The sequence below is a fragment of the Acinonyx jubatus genome, chromosome B1, assembly GCF_027475565.1.
Source record: "Acinonyx jubatus isolate Ajub_Pintada_27869175 chromosome B1, VMU_Ajub_asm_v1.0, whole genome shotgun sequence".
NCBI lineage: Eukaryota > Metazoa > Chordata > Mammalia > Carnivora > Felidae > Acinonyx > Acinonyx jubatus.
This window is the reverse complement of record NC_069382.1, coordinates 40,496,331-40,520,317: the sequence shown is the minus strand read 5'-3', so window position 1 is coordinate 40,520,317 and position 23,987 is coordinate 40,496,331. Positions and strand designations below refer to the sequence as shown.

General features: G+C 41.0%; 1 long non-coding RNA gene across 3 annotated transcripts in view; it reads right to left on the bottom strand.

The window, feature by feature from the left end:
* LOC106978363 (uncharacterized) overlaps window positions 1-23,987 on the bottom strand; it is a 59,361-nt gene that overhangs the window by 10,630 nt on the left and 24,744 nt on the right. For all 3 annotated transcript variants that reach the window (XR_008295976.1, XR_008295977.1, XR_003424327.2), the window contains exon 2: window positions 5,593-5,928. This is a non-coding gene — a long non-coding RNA (uncharacterized LOC106978363). The remainder of the gene's footprint in view (window positions 1-5,592; window positions 5,929-23,987) is intronic.

Below are 23,987 nucleotides of genomic sequence, written 5' to 3'. Positions count from 1 at the left end.
ACCCAGTGTTTGTTGAGTGCCTGCTCTGTGCCAGGCACTGTTTGGAGCCCTGAGATACATTGATGGCACCAAACACCCTCTACTTCTGGGTTTACCATCTGTGAGAGAGTGACAGGCAGTACTCACTTCAAGTGAGTAAAAATGAAACTACCAGGGGCACCTGGATAGGTCAGTCGGTTAAGCGTTTGGCTCTTGATTTCGTTTCAGGTCATGATTTCTCAGTTCGTGAGACTGAGCCCCATGTTGGACTCTGCACTGACAGTGCAGAGCCTGCCTGAAATTCTCTCTCTCTCTCTCTCTCTCTCTCTTTCTACTTCTCTCTCTTTCTCTCTCAAAATAAATAAATAAACTAAAAAAAAAAAAAAAAAAGAAGAAACTTCCACGTAATTCATCACAGGACACTGTGAGGAAAGAACTTTGGCAAGAGGTGGGGAGTACTAGTGAAGGCCTTTTAAACTGGGGGCTGAGGCCTGAATGACAGGGAAGTTTAAGCCTTATGAGAAGCTGGAGGAGGAAACTGCCAGCCAGAGCGGACAGCTCCTGACAGCTCCTGCAAAAGCCCAAAGGCAATAATGACCTTCTGTGTTTGAGTAACATGGAGGCAGACATGTTGAGGCAGACTCAATAGCATGAGCAGGCCTAATACCCAGCCAGTAGGTTCTACTGCCCAGGTGCTTGTTTTTTGATTAACATCTGTTCTGATTGGCCAATTGTCCATTCTAATTGGATAGGTGTATGAGAACCAGAAAGTGAAAATTTTCAGTATCATCATGTGACGTGACCTGAGGTCAGAGAGGTAAGGGGAGCCTGGGTGACAGTCAGCTTAAGCATCTGACTCTTGATACTGGCTCAGGTCCTATCTCATGGTCCTGAGATTGAGCCCCAAGTCTGGCCTGCACTGAACGTGGAGCCTGCTTGAGATTCTTTCTCTTCCTCCCTCTCTGCCCCTTCCATGCATTCTCTCTCTCTCTCTCTCTCTCTCTCTTTCTCTCAAAATAAAAAAAAAAGGGAGGGGTGAACAGGGTCTGGATCATGCAGGGTCTTGTGGGCCATAGCAAGGAATTTGGATTTTATTCTAGATTTAGTGGGGACTTCTAAGCAGATGAGTGAAGTAGACTACTCATATTTTTAAAAATAGTGTGAGCTGCTATTTGAAAATTGATTGGGGGACAATATCTCCTGTAGTTCTGATAGATGAAAATATTTTGAGTCATGGCAGTGGGTATGGGGAGACGGGGCATTTAGGGTATGTCTTAGAGATAGACTTGGTTGTTCTTAATGATGTATGGGAGGTGGGGGGCAAAAGAATGAGAAATTAAGGACCCCTATGTTTTTGGCCTCAGGAACTACATGAACAGTAATTTCATTTGCTAAAATTGGGCAGAATATGGCAAGGGTAGGTCAATGAATGTTTTTAAATAAATAAAAATTATCATTGATTGGCCTCACAAGAAACTCTGTGGTTTGTGGAGCACAGCAAGCAGCCCATACTGTTATACTTTAAGCAGGTTAAAGTTGTATAATCCTAAACAGCAGGGTTTCATCAGTCTCTTGGCTCCCGTGCCCACCCCACTGCAGATTTTCACCAGCAGGGTCTAACCTCAAGGATTTTCCATGGTGCACAGAAGACTTGTCCAGATTTGTACTAATGGGGACAGTGTGTCCTAATGGTGGTAGTCAGGAGTAGGAACTGTTCTCTGCTCCCAGCCTGTAGCAATTACAAACGGCAGGGCCACCAGGGACCTAGGGTCTGCAGCTGGTTACAAAAGAACATCTCGGATGAGGTCTCAAAGTTCGGTTCTTTTCCCTTTCACTGTTTTTTTTTTTTCCAAAAGGACTAGATGAATTTAGTTCCAGGTCAACCTGTCCTTTTACCCTTTCAGCTTATCAACCTTCTGTTTCTCCCATCCCTTTTATCTCTGCTACAAGAAGATCCTGCTTTGAGCTGTGCATTCCAATTTGCAAAGTTCCTTTCTGCACATCATTTCATTTGATCTTCTCAAGTAAAGATATTATCTCCATTTTACAGATAAAAACTTGAAGCTCAGGGGCTATCACTTGCCAAAGCCATAAAAATAGAACCCATAATTTTCCCTCAGATATCCCTTCCTCCAATTTACTCCATACCAATAATTGGATCTACCAATTACTCAATGATCTGTTCCAGAAGCCTGGGTGATGCTTTTGACACTGCCTCTTCCCCAGCCTTTATCTCACCAATTGCCAAATCCTGTTATCTTTATCTCCCAAATATTCTTCTCCATCTCCACCATTGGGACTACCATCTAGGTCACATATCTTTTCCTGGAACTGATAAAAGAGTCTCCTGTCTGCTCTCCCAACACCACTCTTTTTTTTTAATATTTATTTTATTTTTGAGAGAGAGAGAGACAGAGAGGTGGGGAGGGGCAACAAGAGAGGGAGACACAGAATCCAAAGCAGACTCCGGGCTCTGAGCTATCAGCACAGAGCCTGACGTGGGGCTCAAACTCACAGACTGTGAGATCATGACCTGAGCTGAAGTCAGATGCTTAACCAACTGAGCCACCCAGGCACCCCTCCCAACACCACTCTTTCCCTACTTCTGTCCATCTTTCATACTATGTTGAAAATTGTTGCATAAGTACAAATCTGATCGTGTCATTCCCTAATTTAAAACTACTTACAAAATCCCAATTATTAGTAGTAAAAAAGAAAAGAAAAGAAAAGAAAAGAAAAGAAAAGAAAAGAAAAGAAGAAAATGCTTGACATTGCTCCCAAGCACTTCATGGTTGAACACTGCCAACCATTTCATCATCAACTGCATCTTCATCCCCTAACTCTTAGCTTCCATCTCTTTCTCCACGTTCCAACCACATTGACCTTCTTTCAGTTCTTCAAGTGTTCTAACCATTTCCAACCTCAAGACCTTATGCTTGCTGTTTCCTTGCCTGGAATGTTCTTCCATTCAGTCCAACATCACTTTATTTAATTTCTACTCAGGCTTTGGGTGTCAGCTTAAATGTTCTTTCCTCAGAAAAACCTTCCTCAATCCTCCAGATGAGGTCAAGTTGTTCTCTTAAATATTTTCATATTTCCTCATATTTATCCTTCATGACACATATCACACTTAGAATTCACTTATTATTTATGTAATTGTAAAAGTTACCCATTGCCACAAAAATAGTACCTGGCAAAATTCAGTGACTTCAAACAGCAATCATATTTTCATGGATTTGCAAATCAGTTAGTTGTGGCAGAATTGTGTGTGTGTGTGTGTGTGTGTGTGTGTGTGTGTGTGTGTTGGGACAAAGAGCAATACTAAGGAGCTTAGTTCATATATGTTTGAAAATCCAGAGTTTTAGTTCTAGTTCCAGTTCTAGTTCTAGTTCTCTGAGTCTCTTGACTTGAAATCCTAATTTATGTTGTATGTTTTTGCACAAAAAGTATTTACTTTGCCACATTCACCTCTGCTACACCACATGCCATTCACTCCTACCCTTCCAATAGAGTGGCATTGCAATAGAGACTGTGATGGTTAATTTTACGTCAACTTGACTTGGCCATCTGGTGCCCACATACTTAGTCAAACATTATTCTTAGTGGGAGGGTGTTTTTGAGTGAGATTAGCATTTAAATTGGCAGATAGAGTAAAACAGATTGCCTTCTCTGATGTGGAGGCCTCATCCAATCCGCTGAAGACCTGAATAGAACAAAGTTGCTGTTCCTCTCCGGAATAAGAGAGAATTCCTTCTGCCTAAGAGCCTTCAAACTGGGAAATCAGCTTTTTTCTTGCCATCAGAAACTGAAACATCAATTTTTCCTGGGTCTTGAGCCAGGTCTCGGACTGGAACTACACCATCAGCTCTCCTGGTTGTCAGGCATCTGGACTCAGACTGGAATCACATTGTCAACTCTTCTGGGCGTCCAGCTTATAGATTCACCCTATAGATCTTAGGACATGTAGGCCAATTTACTAAAATAAGTCCCTCTCTCTCTCTGTCTATAGACACACACACACACACACACACACACACACACACACACATCTCCTATTGGTTCTGTTTTTCTGGAGATTCCTGACTAATATAATGACCGTCTCAGTTTGTGGTGATTCAGAGTTTGGAATATGTGAAGTGTGTAGGATGGATGATGGGTTTTGTTAGTCACATCCTTGGTGAGGGACAGGGACCCAATACAGATGGGCTGGCCATCATTGCTGCAAGTCTGGCCCTGTCTAGTCTGTTTGTGTTAATATCAGGCCTCACAAAAAGCAGGATGCCTGACACAGGGTTGGGCTAAGCACACTGGAAGTGGGTGAAGTTTATCTGGTGGCCTATCCTTCTGGATCTCCTCTCACCAATTTTTCTCTGCATGTGTATTGCCTGAAACACTTAAGAAGAGAGAGAGAGTTCTGGAAGACAGGAAATCCTTGAAAATCTCAGGAATAATCACTTAAAGTAGATTCTGGTATTGTGTCATGTTCGTGGACAAAGGGCATGCTTTGGGAAGTAGGGTCTTCCTCCAGGCCACACAGAAGGCAGGTCTTGTGCTCCAGGTTTGTCATTGTGGATATGGATGACCTTGAGCCACACACGGTTCCCTCAACTTAGCTGTTCGTTTGAATGACCTGGTCCTATATAAAAATATACCAATGGCTTGAAAAAGAAGAAAGAACCTTCCTGAAGCTGCAGCTGTCAGGAAGGGTCATGTTTTCTGTACCCTGGCAGGAGATTGATCTGGAACTCTTGCAAAACTCCCAACAATTTAGTCTTAAATTGCTCTGAAGTGGGAGCACCTGGGTGGCTCAGTCCATTAGGTGTCCAACTTTTGATTTCAGTTGGTGAGATTCAGTCCCCCATCAGTCTCTGTGCTGACAACATGGAGCCTGCTTGGGATTCTCTCTCTCCCTCTCTCTCTGCCCTCCCCATGCTCTCTCAAAACAAATATAAATAAATAAATAAATAAATAAATAAATAAATAAATATTTTTAAAACATTGATCTAAAGTGAAATTCTATATTCCCTATCTTTGGCTTTACTTTCTTCTAGTCAATATTTATTCTACCATTTCCAGGATGAAGATTATTCTCTTTAGTGGAAAAGACATGGTAACTAAAACTAGCTCTGTGCTCTCATAAAGTAGAGTAGAAAAAGGAAGATTATACTAACAATAGTAGAGTTGGGTTCTGGTCCCACTTAACCACTAACTTCTCAGCTCTTTGACCTTCTTAAGGCACATAAACTCACTGCACACCGTGCATAAACTGTGCACCAGCAAGGGAAGGGCAGAGCCAGGGAGAGAGAGAGAATCCCAAGCAGGCTCTGCACTGAATCGGGATTCAGAGCCCGATGCCAGGCTGAAACTCACCAACCATTTGATCATGACCTGAGCCAAAGTCAAGAGTCAGATGCTTAACCAACTGATTCACCCAGACACCCCAGCAGCTGAGGCTTTTATCCGGCAATGCCCAACATCCTCTTCCTTTCATTTCTCCCACAGTTCCCACAAGATAGTGTTTAGCCCTGGTAGAGAGAATTAAAGCCAGTGCAACCATTCCCACATGATCTATCCCATCTTTCAAAAGTTGAAAGAGATTGAGGCAAAACTCACACAGGTTGGATTTTCAGCAGTCTCCCCCATTGCTTCTTCGGTGTAGAGGGAAATTTCAACACTTTAATACTTCATGTGAACACAACCATGGCAAGATCCACATCCACATCCAGCTTTTTGTTGGGATTTCTCTGTGCTAATCGATGAACTCTGTGCACAATTTAGCGTTGTCCAGCCTCATTCAGCAAGCACAGTCAGCCCGGTGCTAATAACGCCCTTGACAGCACTTCTGTAGCATGCTTCCATTGCCTCTTAAGCCGTTACCCCTCTTCTTCATTCTGGAGCCCCGGTTGCTTATGATTACTGTCATTGTCCAGAGAAGCACAAGAACTTTGCCTGGAGGGAAGAAAGAAAGAACAAAGTGTGCAGTGCTAAAGGAAAGGGGTGAGGGAGCGAAGGAGAAAACTGAAAGAGAGCAGAGGTTTGGCTGGAGCTAATGCTCTGGGGGCGGTGGCTAACAAACTCCCTGAGCCCGCGAGCAATGGCAACAAAGGAAGAAAGTGCAGCCAGCTGGCTAAGTGGCCCTAGAAATCAAGAAAACTCTGGACCCATTGGTACTCAAGAGTGACCTTTAGGGTAAAGAAAAGAGAAAGGACCTTCCATCAGCCAGGCCTAATGAAAGACTAACAGCCTCTGTTTAACAGATGGAGGGAAGAGAGTGAAGAACTCTGGACATCAATCTCCAGGGTGTGGATGAAGAAAACAGCCAATCCTAGAGGAGCAGAATAGGTCAGGAACCACACGGAAGTCCATGTGGACAACTCAGAAATGTTGCCTTTGGGTGGAGAGGGGATTAAACAGACCCAGTAGCTCTGAAGCTCTGTAGAGGTAGAAGTGATAAATCTTTGCTCTGCAGAGTTTGGTCGAGTCCATTCATGTTTTCCAGATAAGTGAGTAAGGGAGAGATTGGTGCTAAGACAGTACAGAATGTCCAAGGGGGTCTTCCATTTCTTTGTCTTAGAGGCTCAAAATAAATATTAATGACATTTGAAGTGAGCCTGAAGTTACCCTGGTTTGAGCTTTGTTTAGGCCAAGGACAAATATTTGAACGAGCTTACACCAGAACATTGAACTGGAAATACTTCTGTCTATTTCAGATTTAAAACCACCCTCAGAATTAGGTTCATGTTTAGCAGGAGAAGGAGGTGGTCAGGGGTAGTAACTCTTTTCTTTGGATCTGATGCAGCCTTCACCTCTGCAGAAAAAATAATTGCTTCCCTTACAACTCCTCCCATTTAAAATCTAAGATCTGATGAGAATAGAGGCCATCTATAGCTTCCTCTACTACTCAAGAAAAAGAGAGGCAGAAACCCCTATCCCCTAGTCAAGGTGTGAGGTTAGACAGAAGTCTTGGAAAACGGCCCAGATGGACTGTGGCATGATGAGAGAGACTTGCAGATAATGCGGGACATTTATAGGCATTCTTTCCAGAGGGGCTGCCTTCCCAGGCTCTGCCCCCTCTGACTTTGATAGTGAGGTAAGTCCCATTCTCCACTCTAATCAAGTACTATAATCTTCCCATTAGTCTAGCACTTCTCAAAACTCTGGAGAAGCCTGTGACATGATATCTGTGTCTTGGGTGACCAGAAGTACCACCATTTTTCCCAGAAGCTGGATGGACCTAAGGAATAAAAGCAAATCCCTCTGTGAGCTCTCTCATAGCCACACAAATATTTTACATGTGAAATCAGATTAAAAATTTAAAAACATGGCTGCTTTGAAAAAAAAATACTTTTCAAAAGGACAGTCCTTCTGTGTTATGCTGGGGAAGGTGCAATGAAGGTAAGAGGCTGTCCTACATATATGAGTTTTGGTTGGAAGAGGTTAGGGGCTGATTGAAGGGAAAGCAAGCTTCTCTTGGGGCTTGTAAACAATACAAATTTAGTCCACAAATCTTGGGTACAGCAACTACTCATTTCTTTATTTCTCTAAATGAACTTACATCTGACTCAGCCTCCTAAATCAGCTTAGCTTCAAATCCTTTTGGGTCATTAAAAAAACAAAAACCATGATTTATATGATCCAAGAAACAGGAAGTACCTCCTGCCTTCAGTATCTGTTGGTCATCAGGTTGATGCTCAGAGTCCAAGCCAGTGCGGTCCCTTCCAAGACTGCTCCAGTCCCCCTCCCCCAAGCCAAGAAAGAAGCCCCAGGAACCCTTCATAGTTCTGAAGTACATGAACTTCTTGTTCACCCCAGACAGCTCCACATTCATTCTGTCCAAGGTCCTGCCACCACCTGCCACTGTGTACAGGCAGAGCACGGGTCTTCACTCCCAAGGATCCCAAACACCCCTCCTTCTTCCACTCTAGGCATCTTTTCTTGGTTTAGGCAACCCCTCCCTTCAACCTGAGAGATCCCACTCTGGGATAAGCCAACTCCTCCCCTGCACAAGCCCATGCTTGTTTCTCCCTTGGGGCAAGAGAAGTCCAGCTCTCCAGAGCACAGAGTCCTGACTGTCCTCAAAGGAGGTGGGAAATACCACTCATTCTTTCAGAAGGCTCCCCTAGGCTGGGAAACAACAGGGAATGAATTCCTCAGTCAGGCTGTACAGCCATGCACTGTATAAGGGAACTGCCTACTCCTGCCCCAGCAGTGATTTCCTGGCCTCCTTGTGCCTATAATTTGGGGAGGGAAGGAAGCCTGGGGTCTCAGCTCTATTCTCCTCATGTTCATTACAAAGTCACTGACCCAAAGAAGCAGGGAAGGCTGGATGCAGTCAGGGCCCTTCTCCCAAGCCCTGGGAGAATGCCTTTGCTGGGAGGAGGTGCCTTTTCCTAATTCACACAAAAGCACTGTGTAGGCAGACAGGGAGCAGCCCTGGACCCATAAGTCTGTATGGCCCTCAGGTGTCAGGGGCTGACTGCCCTGGACAATGTAGAAGAACTACCCAGGGCTCTGTGAGATTTAGACTTAGCACAGGAGTTTCACCAGGAAAGAAGAAATGGGAAGAGACCTGCCCAGCCCAGTAGTCTGATAGGATGGGAGAGAGCCAACATGCTTGAAGGATGTCACCCACCCCAGCCATCTCTGTGGTGGGTCAGGCCAGGCCAAAAGAGAACACTTCTCCCTTGGATTGTCTCTTCCTGGAAAGCTTTTCTCCAGCTGGGCCAGCGTGCTCAGCATGCTTGGAAAACCCTGAAATAGGAACTGAGAAACCTGGGTTGTTATCTCCTTCAACCAACTTTGGAAAACAATTTTTCTTCTCCAATCCTCAGTTTCCCCATCTCTAGAGTACCAAGTCCCACACAGAGTAGTTGGACAATCACATGAAACAAGATGGATAAAATCGATATGAAAAATACAAAGGAGTACACAAACACAAAATAACAGAGTGGCGCTGTTATGTTTAAGGGTCCTGTCCTCTTCTTTCACTCTGATCTTTGCTCCTGTAATAGGTCCGACACAAAGAGAGAGTGAAGGCATCCATAAGGAAGCTATAGGAACTATTTGTTGATGCGAAACCAAAGTCCCCCATTTCAGCTTGACAGGAGAATATAAATGAGTTCCTCCACTCTCTCAAAACTCCGAACCCCAGTTTCCAGGAGCTTCAGACAATTTGTCTATTTGGGCTGAGTCTTGTGGTGATCCTTTCCCCATCTGTCTGGAGCCACCCAGGGACAGCAGCCCATGGGGGCTGACCCTCCAGAAGCCATCCTTCCCAGTCACATCTGGGCCATGTGCCCAGCTTGGGGGAGAAAAGGATCTGGGAGGAGGGGTGTTAACACAGGGACCTGGAGGCAAGAAGGAAGGACAGCCAACCATTGGTGCCCCCTCCAGAAAAGACTTGGACTCTAAAAATAGTTTCATGATGTCAACCCCAGAACAAAGGCTTCTTTGGCTTCAGGAGTAAAAAATTTCACTTTGGAATTCGACTGAAGGCTTTGTTACAAATACTTCATATGACAGAACCTATTAATATCTCTACCTAATTGCTCCCAGTTTGGTAATCTCTGTGGCAGAAATTCCAGCCAGGTCAATTAGGGGGAGTGGATTTGCTCTATCGGGGGCCCCCCAGGTTCCTGTAAATCAAGTCCTGTTGGCATTTTACCCAGCTCAGCAGCCTGTTGCTGTAACATGCTCTAAAGTCTCCTTTACCAGCCCAACCTATTGGCTTCTGATGTTGGGGAAGACAACAGGGAATTAGGGAAGGAGACAGAAAGAAATGCACTTCATGTTAAAATGAGGCAGAATCTCAGACAGCAAGCATGTTTTAGTGAATTTGCTTCTGGCTGGATGCAAGGAGTTGCTAAAAGCTCTGGTCCTATGCTTTATAAAATGTATCAATCAAAATCTGCCCACTGGCTTTTCTTAGTGAAGCTCCAGGCCTCAGGTGGGATTGTCAGCCTCTCTCTTCTCCCACAGGAAAACCCAAGATCATCATAAGCAGCAGAAATGATGGAAATTGAGAATTCAGAAAATGGTGGCAGGAGCATTTGACCCATAGCTCTGGCCCAACAGTACACTTCCAGAGAGAAAATTCCTTTGAATTTATATCTGTAAGGGCCTCCACAAATATAAAAGCTTTATTAAAATGAATATGAATCATTTCCTCCATGCACCACAGGTTAGGGCTAGGTGACTGAGGATCATCTAACACCTGTTGTCCCAGTAGTCATCTGAAACAGCTAATATCAGTGAATGTAAATTATATTAAAGTTTAAGAATATTTCCAGAGTTGAGGGGGAAACAGACTACCCCCACCCATACATAGATTCAATGGCAAGTTACACACGAGCAGAGCAGAATGCATGCTCAACCTGGTCAAGCACTGTTCTTTAAATGGAGATGGAAATTCTCTTTCAAGATCTTATTCTTCTGTTGGTTTTTGTGTATTTGCTTGCTGACTTAGTTTCTTCTCTAATTAATTATTTTTAATGCATCAACTGACTCATTCATCAAAAAGTTTTTGAGGGACTCTTCGATTCCAGCTTCTATACTAAGTGCTAAGAATTCAATAAAGAGCAAAACTGGCAAGAATTCCTATCCCTCTGGTACTTACAGTCCAACTGGGTGGGGGCTGGAGAGAGAGCAGAGATCTTCAGAGGATGTGATGAGGTGCTGCATTGTATGTGATGGCTTTTTGCTTTGGGGTTTGACTTTTGTTGTTGCTGTTGATATTGCTGCTGCTGTTGTTGTTATTGCTGTTGCTGCTGCTGTTGTTGTTTGGAAGATGAGCATCTGAAAATGGTGGTTTGGGATATAGTTCTTTAAACTATAAGTTTTACTTGTTTCAATGACATCTCAGACTGTAACTAAAAGCTCCTCTTGGCTGAAACCACTCTAATGATCTAGTCCAAATTGTTTGGAAACGTCAGGAAGATGAGTGCATAAGCTGCTGTCACCAATGTTAAGTCAGAGCTCACAAATAACCGGCCAATGACCTCTGATGCTGCACGCCCATGTGCTATGGTGCTGTCTTCTTTGCCAGACTCTGCAATGGTCCCTGTGGATCATTAGTCTGGTGATTGCCCCGAATAGATGTCTCTTCTTTTGAGTAATGACATTGTCCTGGGGACTGAGCTGTATGTACTCTGGCACCTCACACCAAGAACTTAGGTCTAGAATGAAAGCCAATTAGAGGTGGGGTAGGGGTGGGGTTCTGCATGAGCCCCTTCTAAATGCATTAGTTGCTCAAGTGCAATGAAGCTCCTTATAATCAGGTATGGAGACTGAAGCCTAATTGAACACTATCTATGGTGTTTTCTACCCAACCTGGGGAGCAGCTGCTTAGAAACAGTCCTGTCCTATGTGGACTTGCTTCTTGGGGCTACAGCTAAGAAACCATAATTTAATTGGCCTTGCCAATTTAACCTGCCATTAACATCAGTCTTCCTTCTCTTCACCCATCAGAAGCCTTTCCTTGGGGCCTCCCAATTATCCATCCTCTTTGAGTCTCAGAGCCCAACTTCCAGGTAAGATGCTGGGTCTGGAAAAAGTGGCAGTCTGAGGGAGGGAGCCATGTTGGAACAGTGATTGTTGGGAAATCACTCAGGAATGTGGGGCAGCAGGGGACTGAGCCATCTCCTAAGTTTCTAGCCCAAGGCAACATTTACCCTTCCATCGTCTAGAAACTTGGAGGTGGTTTTCTATTTACCTTCTGGAGAAAATAAGTTCCAAGCCTAGAATTGGCAGGGTTCCTAAAAGCTGTTAATATTCTTCCTTCACCATTTCATAAATTTTCCTCTAATGCATCCCCTTACTAAAGCCAAACAGATGAATTTTGTATTCCTCTCTCTCCTTCTCCTTCCTCTTTTTCTTCCTTTCTTCTCTTCTCTTTCTTCTCCTTTCTTCTCACCTCACTCTCCCCCTAGTAGGGGGAATGTGAAGGGCACACGGGCCTCAGACTTTCTGTTTATGCAAAGGAATTATTCTCAAGGCAACAATTTTCCCAACAACAATGTAATTATGAAATATTACCCAAACACATTGGGTATTATTGAATGTGCCATTTCTGGATCCTGGCCAAGAGCTTTGGCAGAAACAGGACTCAAAGGAGGAAAAGAGGGAGAAAAATTATGAACATGTCTCCCCTTCAGTCCTGCTGTTGAATTAAACCACATGTAAGTTTTTCTAGAAGAGTACGCAGAAAAGAACAGCTCCAAAGCACATGTTTCAGAGGAGAGGTCTTGTCTCGGGGATTTTGAAAATTAGTGGCTGAAACAATATAACATGAAGTTCAGGAGCATGTGGAAGTTATTAAGTGCTATTGCCATGTACGGTAAGGGTTGTTAATCAGCACCTTACTACTGGCTACTTAGAGATAGGATTTGAGTAAACACGGAATTGTGCTCAATAACTATACCAGAGATTGTGAGGACCCTGGTCAACAAGGGTAACATTCATCTTCAGAAAAGAGTTGGGGTTAATGACGTGACAAATCCCTCAGTAAAATAAACCCTAGAGGGAGAGCAGAGCTGAAACCTCATCGACAAGGTTGTAATTGTATATGCCTGGGGCTCAGAGGAGTCTCTGGCATTTCTTCCTGCCTCTAGTATCATGACATCACAAAGAAGCACCCAAAAACTAAGGTGTGTTCAGCCTTCTTGTATTTCAGTCATTCATTCATTTGTTCACTTATAAATGTATTCATAAATGTATTTATAAATTTTTTAACGTTTATTTATTTTTGAGAAAGAGACAGAGAGACAGAGACAGAGTGTGACCAAGGGAGGGGCAAAGAGAGAGGGAGACACAGAATTGGAAGCAGGCTCCAGGCTCTGAGCTGTCAGCCCCAAGCCCCATGTGGGGCTCGAACCCACAAACTGTGAGATCATGGCCTGAACTAAAGTCGGACGCTTCACTGACTGAGCCACCCAGGTGCCTCATTCATAAATTTATTTAAATGATAGCCATTAACTACTATGAACACATACTATAGATTTTATAAAGATCTGGTCCCTACTCTGAAAAGAATTATTACTTAGTGAAAACAGAAAACTTATAACTATAACAAGCTAAATTAACAACACAAAACAAAACAAAAATGAATAAATATATATATGTGTGTGTGTGTGTGTGTGTGTGTGTATAATGCATGTAAGTACATAATAATTCCAACCAGAAATTTCCAGGGACTTTAGAGGAGGAAGGCAAGAGCACTGTCATCCAGGTAAAATGAAAGGCATGGAATATTATTTGGGCTACAGATGGGCAGAAGAGAGAAGAGTCATTCCACGGCAGATAAACCAGTTTCATAGTGGTGGTGAAACCCTTCCTTTTTTGCTCCATTCATACGTAAAAGCCATGTAAGAGCTCTGCCATCAAGGACAGGACTGGCCGGATGACCTTGACATTGATGAGAGCTGCCAGAAAGAATGGCCAGAGAAAGTGTTAATCAGTCAGTTCAGTGTCCAACTTTGGCTTAGGTCATGATCTCATGGCTCGTAAGTTAGAGACCCGCATCAGGCTCTGTGCTGTCAGCTCACAGCTCAGAACCTGGAGCCTGCTTCAAATTCTGTGTCTCCCTCTCTTTCTGCCCCTCCCCAGCTCACTCTCTCTCTCTCTCAAAAATAAATAAAAGTGTTAGGGGTGCCTGGGTGGCTCAGTCGGTTAAGCGTCTGACTTCGGCTCAGGTCATGATCTCACTGTGAGTTCAAGCCCCGCGTCAGTGTCTGTGCTGACAGCTCAGAGCCTGGAGCCTGTTTCAGATTCTGTGTCTTCCTCTTTCTCTGACCCTCCCCCATTCATGCTCTGTCTCTCTCTGCCTCAAAAATAAATAGAAGTTAAAAAAAGTTTTTTAAATAAATAAAAGTGCTAAAAAAATAAAAAAAAAAAAAAAAAGAATGGCCAGAGATGGTTAAGTTAAAATAAAGCCATTATCGATACCCTAATCTACTTTGGGTGGCGTCTTTATAAGAAGACATCAGAACACACAGAGACACACCAGAGGAGCACACACACAGAGATGACCATGTAAACAAGCAGCAAGAAGGAGGCCTTCTGTCGGCAAGGAGAAAGACCTCAGGAGAAACAAAATCTGCTGACACTTTGATCTTGGACTTCTGGTCTTCAGAACTGTGAGAAAATAAATTTCTGCTACATAAGCCACCTAGTCTACAGTATTCTTATGGCAACCCTAGCAGACCAAAACATATGACTTATCATTTCATCTGTTAATGTAAATAATATGAATAGATTTTAAAATGTTAATCCATGAATGTATTCCTAGGATAGACTAAAGTTATTTAGAATATATTTTTAATAGATTTTACTTAGGATTTTTACACCTATATTCCCAAGTGAGATTGGTCACAATTTCCTTACTTATATGTTTATTATTTTTTTTTGTTATTAAATATAAAGGGATATTTACAAAATGAATTGAAGATCATTCTGCTTTTCTATATAATGGGAAAAATTGAATAGCATTTAGTAGAATTCACCTAATCCTGTGGGGAGAAAGAAAGATGGGAAAGAATAGATTTTTTTTAAACACTGATTCAACTTTTATAAAGATTATAGCTGTATTCAGTTTCTATATTTCTTTTTGAGACAGTTTTATTAAATATATTTTCTGGGGATTTTTAAGTTTTGTCTAGGATCATTATACAAGAATCAATTGCATTCACAAATAGCAGAAATGTAATGTTGGAAGACTTTTAAAATATACCATAATAACATCACAAAATATTAAGTGCCTAGAAATAAATCTAACAAAATATATGTAAGATTTTAAATGACAGATGATAGATAGATAGATAGATGACAGAGAGAGAGAAAGAAGGGGGGGCAAGCTAGAAGCACTTTCAGGATGGTGGCAATAAGAACCTCTGAAATCTAGTCCATTGGAGAAAAAAATCATAATTAACCTATTCAGAACTCTGGAAATCCACTAAACTTTGCACTAAATCAGAGGATCCTTTAATTCAAGAAAAACAATTGAATCTCAAGAACAATTTCCTGTTCCATGTCATTTTAAATTGCTCTAATCCTATCCATGTCTTCCAGCCCTCCTGTAGCTTTAAAGGCAATAGTCTCACAAGTATGCTGACTGTGAAAACCAGAAGCCTAGAAGTCACCAGAACTAATTTGGAGCTCCTCAAAAGCCCCATCCTCAGAGAATTGTCATCATTTGATATGTCTGGCAGTTTACTGAAAAGCTCTTTTTTCAGAAATTGTCTTTATTTGCATCAGAGCTCTCTGTGTGCGAATAGCCTTATCCAGGACATTTGTCAAAAACAGTCAGTGACAATTGTTCAAAATTGCAGCTGTTTAAGGCAGTGTTACCAGTCGTGAGTAATAATAAGCAAATGAAAAATTTTAAATAAATATTGAAGAATTAGATGTCTACAGAGGGCTTTGAAAAGATCCAACAAATTCCTAGAGTTTAGAAAGCCACATGCATATATAGGACTGTACATAAGCCCAGGAAAGGCTGGAGAATGCCCTAATCTCTCACCTCTGGTTGACTTTGAAGTTCTGTGAAAGCAGGAAGAAAAAGCTAAGGCAAAGTTGTAAACTGCCCATGGGAGCATTGAAATTTGTCCCAAATACACACATAGAGTCCCACAACAAAGGTTGGAGACTAATTGATTTATGGCATTTAAGGAAATCTCTGTCCAATCATTAAATTCTCACTAAACTAACCCAGCCAAGAATTCAGTGACCACATATGATAGAGGGTAAAAGGTTTACAGAATTAGTCCAGGCAAGTCACTAAACAAACAGAAACAACAAATACTAACAATAATCAAACAATAACCAAGTGTTGGAAGGGGCGTGAACTTGAATTCCAAAGTTACTACATTACTTTATTTAAAATACCCAGTTTTTAACAACAAAATACAAGATATGTAAATAAACAGAAAAGTATAGGCCATAAACAGGAGAGGCAGTCAATAGAAATTGTCCTTGATGGGCCCCAAACATGAGACTTAATAGACAAAGACTTTAAATCAGCTATTATAAATATGTTTAAAAAACTTCAAAAACCACATTTAAAGTAAAAGGAAAGTATGAGAATACTCTCATCAAATAGAAATTACCAATAAACCATTAGAAAATGTTTAAAAAACCAAATAGAAATTCCGGAGTTGAAAAGTAAAACAACTGAATAACAAAAATGGAAAAATTCATTAGAGGGACTCAGAGCAGATCTGAACTGGCAGATGAAAGAATCAGTAAACCTGAAGACAGATTAAGATTATCCAGTCTAAGGAAAAGAAGAAGAAGAAGAGGGAGAGGGGGAGGGAGAAGGAGAGGGAGAAAGAGAAGAAGGAGAAGGGGAAGGGGAAGGGGAAGGGGAAGAAGGAGAAGAAGGGGAAGAAAGAGAAGGAGAATGAGGAGGAGGAGGAAGAGGAGGAGGAAAAGGAGAAGAAGAAGATGATGATGATGGAGGAGAAGAAAAATGAACAGAATCTTACAAGCCTGTGGGACCCTCTCAAGTGTATGGGAATGCCATGAAAGAGAAAATGATAGAAAAAAATAATTAAAGAAATAATAGTTTAAAATTTGCCAAATTCAATGAAAAGTATAAAACTGTGTACCCAAGAAGTTTGACAAACTCCAAATGGGATAAATTGTAAGACATCTATACATAGACACATCATAGTCAAATGATTGAAAGATGAACACAAAGAGAAAAGCTTGAAAACAGCAAGAAAAAAGCTATTTGTCATATATAAGGAATTACAAATAAGATTAATAGCTGACTTCTCGTCAGAAGCCATGTAGATTAGAGGCAGTAGGATAAAATATTCAAAGTGCTGAAAGAAGAATGCCAACCAAGAAATCCATATCCAGTAAAAGTATTCTTGAGAAGTTAAGATATTCTCAGATAAACAAAAACTGAGAGATTTTGCCACTAGCAGACCTGCCCTACAAGTATACTTATAGGACACCTTCAGGCTGAAATGAAAGGATATTAGACAATAACTCAAATCCACTTAAAGAAATAAAGAGCATTGGTAAAGGTAACTACATAGGTAAATAAATGTATTTTTTGCAATACTTTTCTTCTCATGGCAAATCTAAATGAAACTAGAAAAAAAAAAGCAAACTATATCCAAAGCAAGCAGATGGAAGGAAATAATAAAGATAAGAGCAGAAATAAATACAGAATAGAAAAATAATAGAGAAAAATCAATAAAACCAAAGTTGGTTCTTTGAGAAGACCAACAAAATTGACTAATCTTTAACTAGACAAACAAGATCTTAAAAAAATAGAAAAAGACTCTAATTAATAAAATGAGGGGGGGAAAGAGGGGACACAACTACCAAATGAACAAATAAAAAGAATGATAAAGGTATATTATGAACAATTGTATACCATCAAATTACATAATCTATATGAAATAGACATAGTCCTAGGAAGACATAAACTACCAAAACTGACTCAAAAGGAATAGAAAATCTGAATCTGAACAAAATGATAGCAAGAAAGGAGATTGAACTACTAATCAAAAACTCCCCACAAAGAAAATCCTAGACCCAGGGGGTTCCATTAGTGAATCCATCAAATATTTAAATAGACCAATTTTTTTATGTTTATTGACCTTGTATTGGGTACAGTTTCTTAGATACGACACCAATAGCACAAGTGACAAAAGAAAAAATAGATAAATTAGGCTTTACAAAAATGAGTATATTTGTGCTTCAAAGAAAACTTGAACTAGTAAACCAGCATTCATAGCAGCATTATTCATAACAATAAAAATAGTAACAATGTAAGTGTCCATCAACTGATGAATTGATAAACAAAATGTGGTATATTCATACAATGGAATATTATTCGTCCATAAAAAAGAATGAAGGACTAATACATCATGGATGAACCTTAAAAACATTATTCTAAAGTAAAAGATGCCAGACACGAAAGGCCACATAGTGAAAAACTCCATTGATATAAAATGTCCAGAATAAGCAAATCTATACAGACAGCAAATAAATCGGAAGTTGCCAGGGACTGGAAACAGGGTAGGGAGAGGGAGAGTTGGGGAGTGACCACTTATGTGTATGGGATTTCTTTTGGGGGTGATGTGAATGTTCTAGAATTAGTAGTGATGGCCGCACAGCTCTGGGAACATAAACTACTGAATTGCACACGTTAAAAGGATGAGTTACATGGTATGTGAATTATATGTCTAATGTTTTAAAAAACCAGAAAAACATTAAAGACATGGGTATATGAAGAGAAACATAATGACCATGGCTTATAAAATCAGTATGTTCAACATAATAATTTCGCTCAAATTATTTTATAGAGTCAATAAAATACCAGCCTAAATCTTAATGTTTTTTAAAAAATTTTTAATGTCTATTTCTTTTTTATAAAGAGAGATAGAGAAAGAGAGCGACAGTGTGCAAGCAGGGGAGGACCAGAGAGAAGGAGACACAGAATCTGAGGCAGGCTCAGGCTCTGAGCTGTCAGCACAAAGCCCGATGTGGGGCTTGAACCCGTGAACTGTGAGATCATGACCTGAGCTCAGTCGGTCGCCCAACCCACTGAGCCACCCAGGCACTCCTCAATGTTGTTTTTTTTTTTTAATGGACTTAAAAATCTAATTCTAAATATTATATGGAAGAACTTGCAGTCAAGAATAGTCAAGGGTATTTTAAAGAATGAAGTGAAGATGGAGGATTGCTCTACAGCTGTGAAAACTTATTTTCAACTATATAGCCCTCAGAAGCTAGGAAAGGATAAATAAAATGGGTCAAATTCCTGAAGAGAGAATCTGAGAAAAGGAAAGCCAAATAATCAATCAATATATGAAAAATTCCCAACCACACCAGTAATCCAGAAAATAAAAATTCAAACCACAGTAAAATACCATTATATACTTACAAAATTGCAAAGATTAATATCTGACCATATGGTATGAATTGGCAGTAATATGGAATGATGGGAATTCATACCCTGCTTTCAGGAGCTTAATTTGCACAGCCACTTTACAGCTTGATTTACCACTCTACAGTCAAGTTGAAGATGTGCATACTCTGCAACCCAGCTATTACATTTCTATGAATATAGCAGAAGAATTGCAAAATATTTTTAACAACACTATTTGTAATAGGGAAAACTGGATATAATCTACATTTGCATCGATAGGGAGATTCCTGTCTTGTTTGCTTAGACTAGTGTCAGACACATGGTATTGCTCAATAAATATTTGTTGAATCAATAAATCAATGCAAAAGTTAGGCAAGCTTGCAGAAAGACATTCCCAAAGACACTCTATTTATCAGAAATCTAAGTTGGGAAAGGAACTTTTGGTAGAACTTTCAGCATTGTCTCTCAGGCTAGTCTAGTCTGGGATTCACCTCCTCAAGGTCCAGGAGTTTGTGGTTTATCTTAACAAATCAAAGTAAAAGGAAAGTGAAGGGAAAGGAAAAGAGTGAAAGGAAAGAGTCTTTCACTCCTCATTTTTCTGCTTCATTTTACTTCTACCAAAAAGAGCCTTTGCAGCCTCCTGGAAAAAGAATGTTGTCCCAAAACAGTAGCCCTTATCACCTATGGGGAAAAATATTTTTCACCAAAACATATCCTCACCAAATTAACATGTTTTCTAAAATTTAACATAATTATATATATTCTTTTTTATGGAAGTATACTTAACATACAGTGTTATATTAGTTTCAAGTGTACAACGTAATGACTCAACAATTGTATTCATTACTCAGTGCTCACCATGATAAGTGCAGTCACTATCTGTCACCAACAATGCTATTACAATCTTACTGACTATATTCCTCATGCTGTACTTTTAATCTCCCTAACTTATTTATTGTATAACTGGAAGTTTGTACCTCTTAATCCCCTTTACTGATTTCACCCTCCCGCTATCCACTTCCCCTCTGGCAACCACTAATTTTCTCTGTATTTAAGAGTCTGGTTTTTTGTTTGCTTGCCTCTGTTTCTGTGGCTGTTTGTTTTGTTTCTTAGGCTCTGCATATGAGTGAAATCATATGGTATTTGTCTTTCTCTGGCTTCTTAATTATGCCATCAGGTGTCAGTACTACTGATGCCATATTTGTCAACAAGTCTGAATGAATCATGTGAGATGCTGATAGTTGGAGCCTTGGGGCTCTGCAGATTCCAAGTCCAATCAGAAAACTTCAGTGGGAATATCAATGCTAGAAGACCTCCCTGACCCATTCCTTCAGGATGATTAACTGTAATTAGCTGCATAAAATCTCTGATCCCAGTGTCTCAAACTGGGTGTAGAGAGAAGCTATCTGATGAAATTCAAACCATTTATAAATGATCACCATGAGCTATCTTCCTACAAAGGATTCTTTCTGTGGGAAATCACATTGATAGTCAGAAAGCTTGGCTCTGTTATAAGCAGGTTATCCAGGAATTCTTCATATGAAGGAATTGGCTAGAAGCTCTGTTTGGTGGTCTAGATCTAATCTTGAGATTGCGAATAAGGAGAGGAATGGAGTATGTGCCAGGCTAGTCAAGGGAAGTGAGCAAGAAGTCTGGGACAATCAATCATCCATATTTCTTGCTCAGGGATCATATCTGGGATAGAATATTTGGGTTTTTCCTGCCTCTCTCCAGATAGCTCCTGATTGTGGCTGACTATAGCTTCTGTTGCATCAATCATAAATCTAAGCCAGTTAATTGCAAATCGCTGGTGACCAGACATTATGGTTTCTGACTCGATGTATCTCTGAATTGTCTCCATTGTTTCTCAAAGTCTTTACTCAAATAGTCTTACTACAGCTACAAAGGTATTACAGATATTCAATGAATTGTTGAAGGGGACTAGCCAAGAAAACTTGTCTGGTTTCTCATTTCAGATTTAACAACCAGCGTCATTCTTCTTGAACTACTAAAAAGGAAACATCTCGAATCTTGCCTATTATTTTCAGTCAGATGTAGATGAGACCTTACTTATAACACAATTATGAATGCATACAGAATGCTTCTTAATGATGCTCTTTTTTGCATCTACTTTATTAGCACTTTTTCCCACTAACATTGGCACTGTAGGAACCATGGAATTTGAATCAGACAGACCAATGCAGCACTACCAGAATAAAAGCTATCTACAGAGTATCTGAGCTCCACTATTTTTTAAGTACTTTAATTTTTTTCATAGTTTTATTTTCAAGCAATCTCCACACCCAACGTGGGGCTTGAATTCACAGTCCCATGATCAGTTGTTCCATGCTCCACCAACTGAGCCAGCCAGGTGCCCCAGTTACTTCAGATAATTTATCTCTAATCCACACATCAATACAACATAGGTTCTCCATCCCCATTTCCCCAGGAAAGGAAATGAGCTCCGAAAGATTAATTTACCCATGGTCATGCAACTACTAAGTAGAATTACAATCCAAATCTAAGTCTGTCTTTCTCTAAAACTCATTGCATTAAGCATAGCATTTTTCAAAATGGCAGTTATAGTATCTCTTTTTTAAAAATATATTGTGCTCTTTTTTTAAGTTTGTTTATTTAGAGAAAGAGAGAGAGAGAGAAAGAGAGAGAGGGAGGGAGGGGCAGAAAGAGAGGGAGAGAGAGAGAATCCCAGGCAGGCTCCCCACCATCAACACAGAGCCTGATGCAGGACTTGAAGTCATGAACCATAAGATCATTACCTGAGCTGAAGTCAGACGCTTAACCAACTGAACCACCCAGGTGCCTCTCATAGTCTCCTTTTGAAGAAACTACTCAACCCACTCCACCCGTGTGGGGAGTAAACCTTAGAGGCTTTCTTGTATGTGTTGCCCTGCTGTGAACAGGTTTTTGGTGTCTTTGGACAAGCTGATTGGAGCAAAGGTGAGCTCTTGCCCCCTAGGTTGACCAGACTGGCCAGTCTATAGGTTGAACAAGGGTCTATGAGCAAAGATCATTGCCCAGGAAGGATAATGATGATTCTTTTGACCCAATAAAATTCTCTTTCTCTTGGACTTCAATAGGAGATACATAGAAAGAGAGTCAATAGCTAGGTTTGGAGGAGGAGGAAGGGCACTTAAAAACACACAGAAAGAAGACAGGCCATGGGGGCCAAGAGAATGCAGAGTAAGCCAAAGATCTGAGACAACAGAATAAAACACATGTGGAGAATAGAGGATCAGATAATCAGAGTTGATAGTCACCTGCATGCTAAAAGCAGTGACTAAGACACATGAGTCACTATAATAATTGTAAGGGACCAATAAATGTCAAGGTGGAAGGAGGGGATGGGTGAAAATAACTTAGCAACTACAGCTGCATTTTTCCAGTTCCCAAACTAAGCTCCTGTGTCTTTGAGACCAGTAATGCAGCTCTGTGTAGGGATATTGTGACATTCCTACCTCCCTTATTGCATACATATCCTTGCTCTAAGTCTCCATTCCTTGAAGTCACCGAGAGATCAAAGGAGGTAAATACATGTGCATGCCCTCTTTGCCTTACATCTTGCTCTTCTCCATGTTGAGCAACTGAAAAGTTGTCTCCTGCTCTTGCTGTATCCTGGCCAGGGGAGCAGTACCTCTCCTAAGCTGGCTGAGTCCTGAGCCCTCATTGGCACCTCTCCTCTCTCGGAGGAAACCTCTGGTCGTAACCTTTGAAAGGCAGACCCATAGAATGTTCACATAATACATAGACAGCCTTAACACAGTGCTGAAAGATTTAACTAATGGAAAAGGGATAAGGTGGCTCCACTTTATGCTTTTTGTTTCTTTCTGGGATTGTGGGCACCTGTTCCCCTGGGGTTACTGAAGTTGTGTGCTTCAGGAATACATGTTCAGCGCATTTTTCCTGAATGTATTGCTATACTTGAAGGTCTAGTTGCTCACTAAGTGTTCCTTGCTACTCTGATGTAGCCAAAATTAAGGAGAGGATTTCCTAATCAGGAATAAGGTTGAGAGAAGGGTCCAAAACTCCACTTGAGACCCAGGGGAAAAAAAGAGAGTTTATTAAAGAATATGCACATGCTCCTCCTAACAGCTTTGGGATCTGCCTCAGAAAGAGATGAAGAATCCTCATTTGCCCTGACTTGAGTCAGAAAAGTCTGCCAGCAGCATGCTCTGGCACAAAGGACCAGGCACGTGGTTCAAACTTTCTTTGAACATCAAAGAGCCCATGGTCTTCTGGGTGACCTTGGAAAAAGGAAAGGGAAACAGGGAAGCTTAGACCCCGTGTTGATAGTATAAAGATCAAAAGGGACTCAATGGGACATAATGCTTCCCTTTATCTCCTGACTCCAAGAGTGTTCAAACTGCCCGCCATGCCCTGAAGCTGGAGAATTAGGAAGGAATTGAAGTGTCTTTCTTCATTTAGGGAGACAGAATAATGCAGAAATTATACCTCATCCTAAGAAAAGCCTCCTGAGGGATTTTCACTTTCCCTGGCCAGGGCACAGCTTTTTCTTCTGAGAAGTTTCACTCCATAATCACATCTGCTTGCCCCCTTCTCCAGTACCCCTGTCTCCCTTCTCCAGTACCCCTGTTGCTTTGATTCTGTTGGGACTTAGTCCCTAGCACAGTGCATGGCCTAGAGATGGCACTAATGAGTATTTACAGAACAAAAGAGTAATACAGGAATGAATGAGTGTCAAATGTCTTGTTAGAGGGGCAATTTAGTAACAATCATTCTGCTTTCAGCATTTCACCCTTTTGCCCAACGTCAGTGAATATATGCCATATACAACTGTGTGCTTGTGCTTATGGGGAGGCAAGAAAAGCTTTAGACACAGAACCTGTACTCAGGAGCCCTCAGTTTACCTAAAGAGACAACATATGGACCCAATCACAGAAACGTGTCTGGATTCTCAAACTATCACTGAGGGAGCACTAGTTAAAACTGTGTTTCCCAAGGCCCACTTCTCAGGGTTCCTGATTCAGATAGGACCCCAGAATTTAAAATTTGAGCCAGCTCTTCATATAACTCAGAGGTTGCTATAAAGGAGTCCACTCTTAGAGAAGTACTTACTTATAGGGAAAAACAGATTAATTAAGCAGGC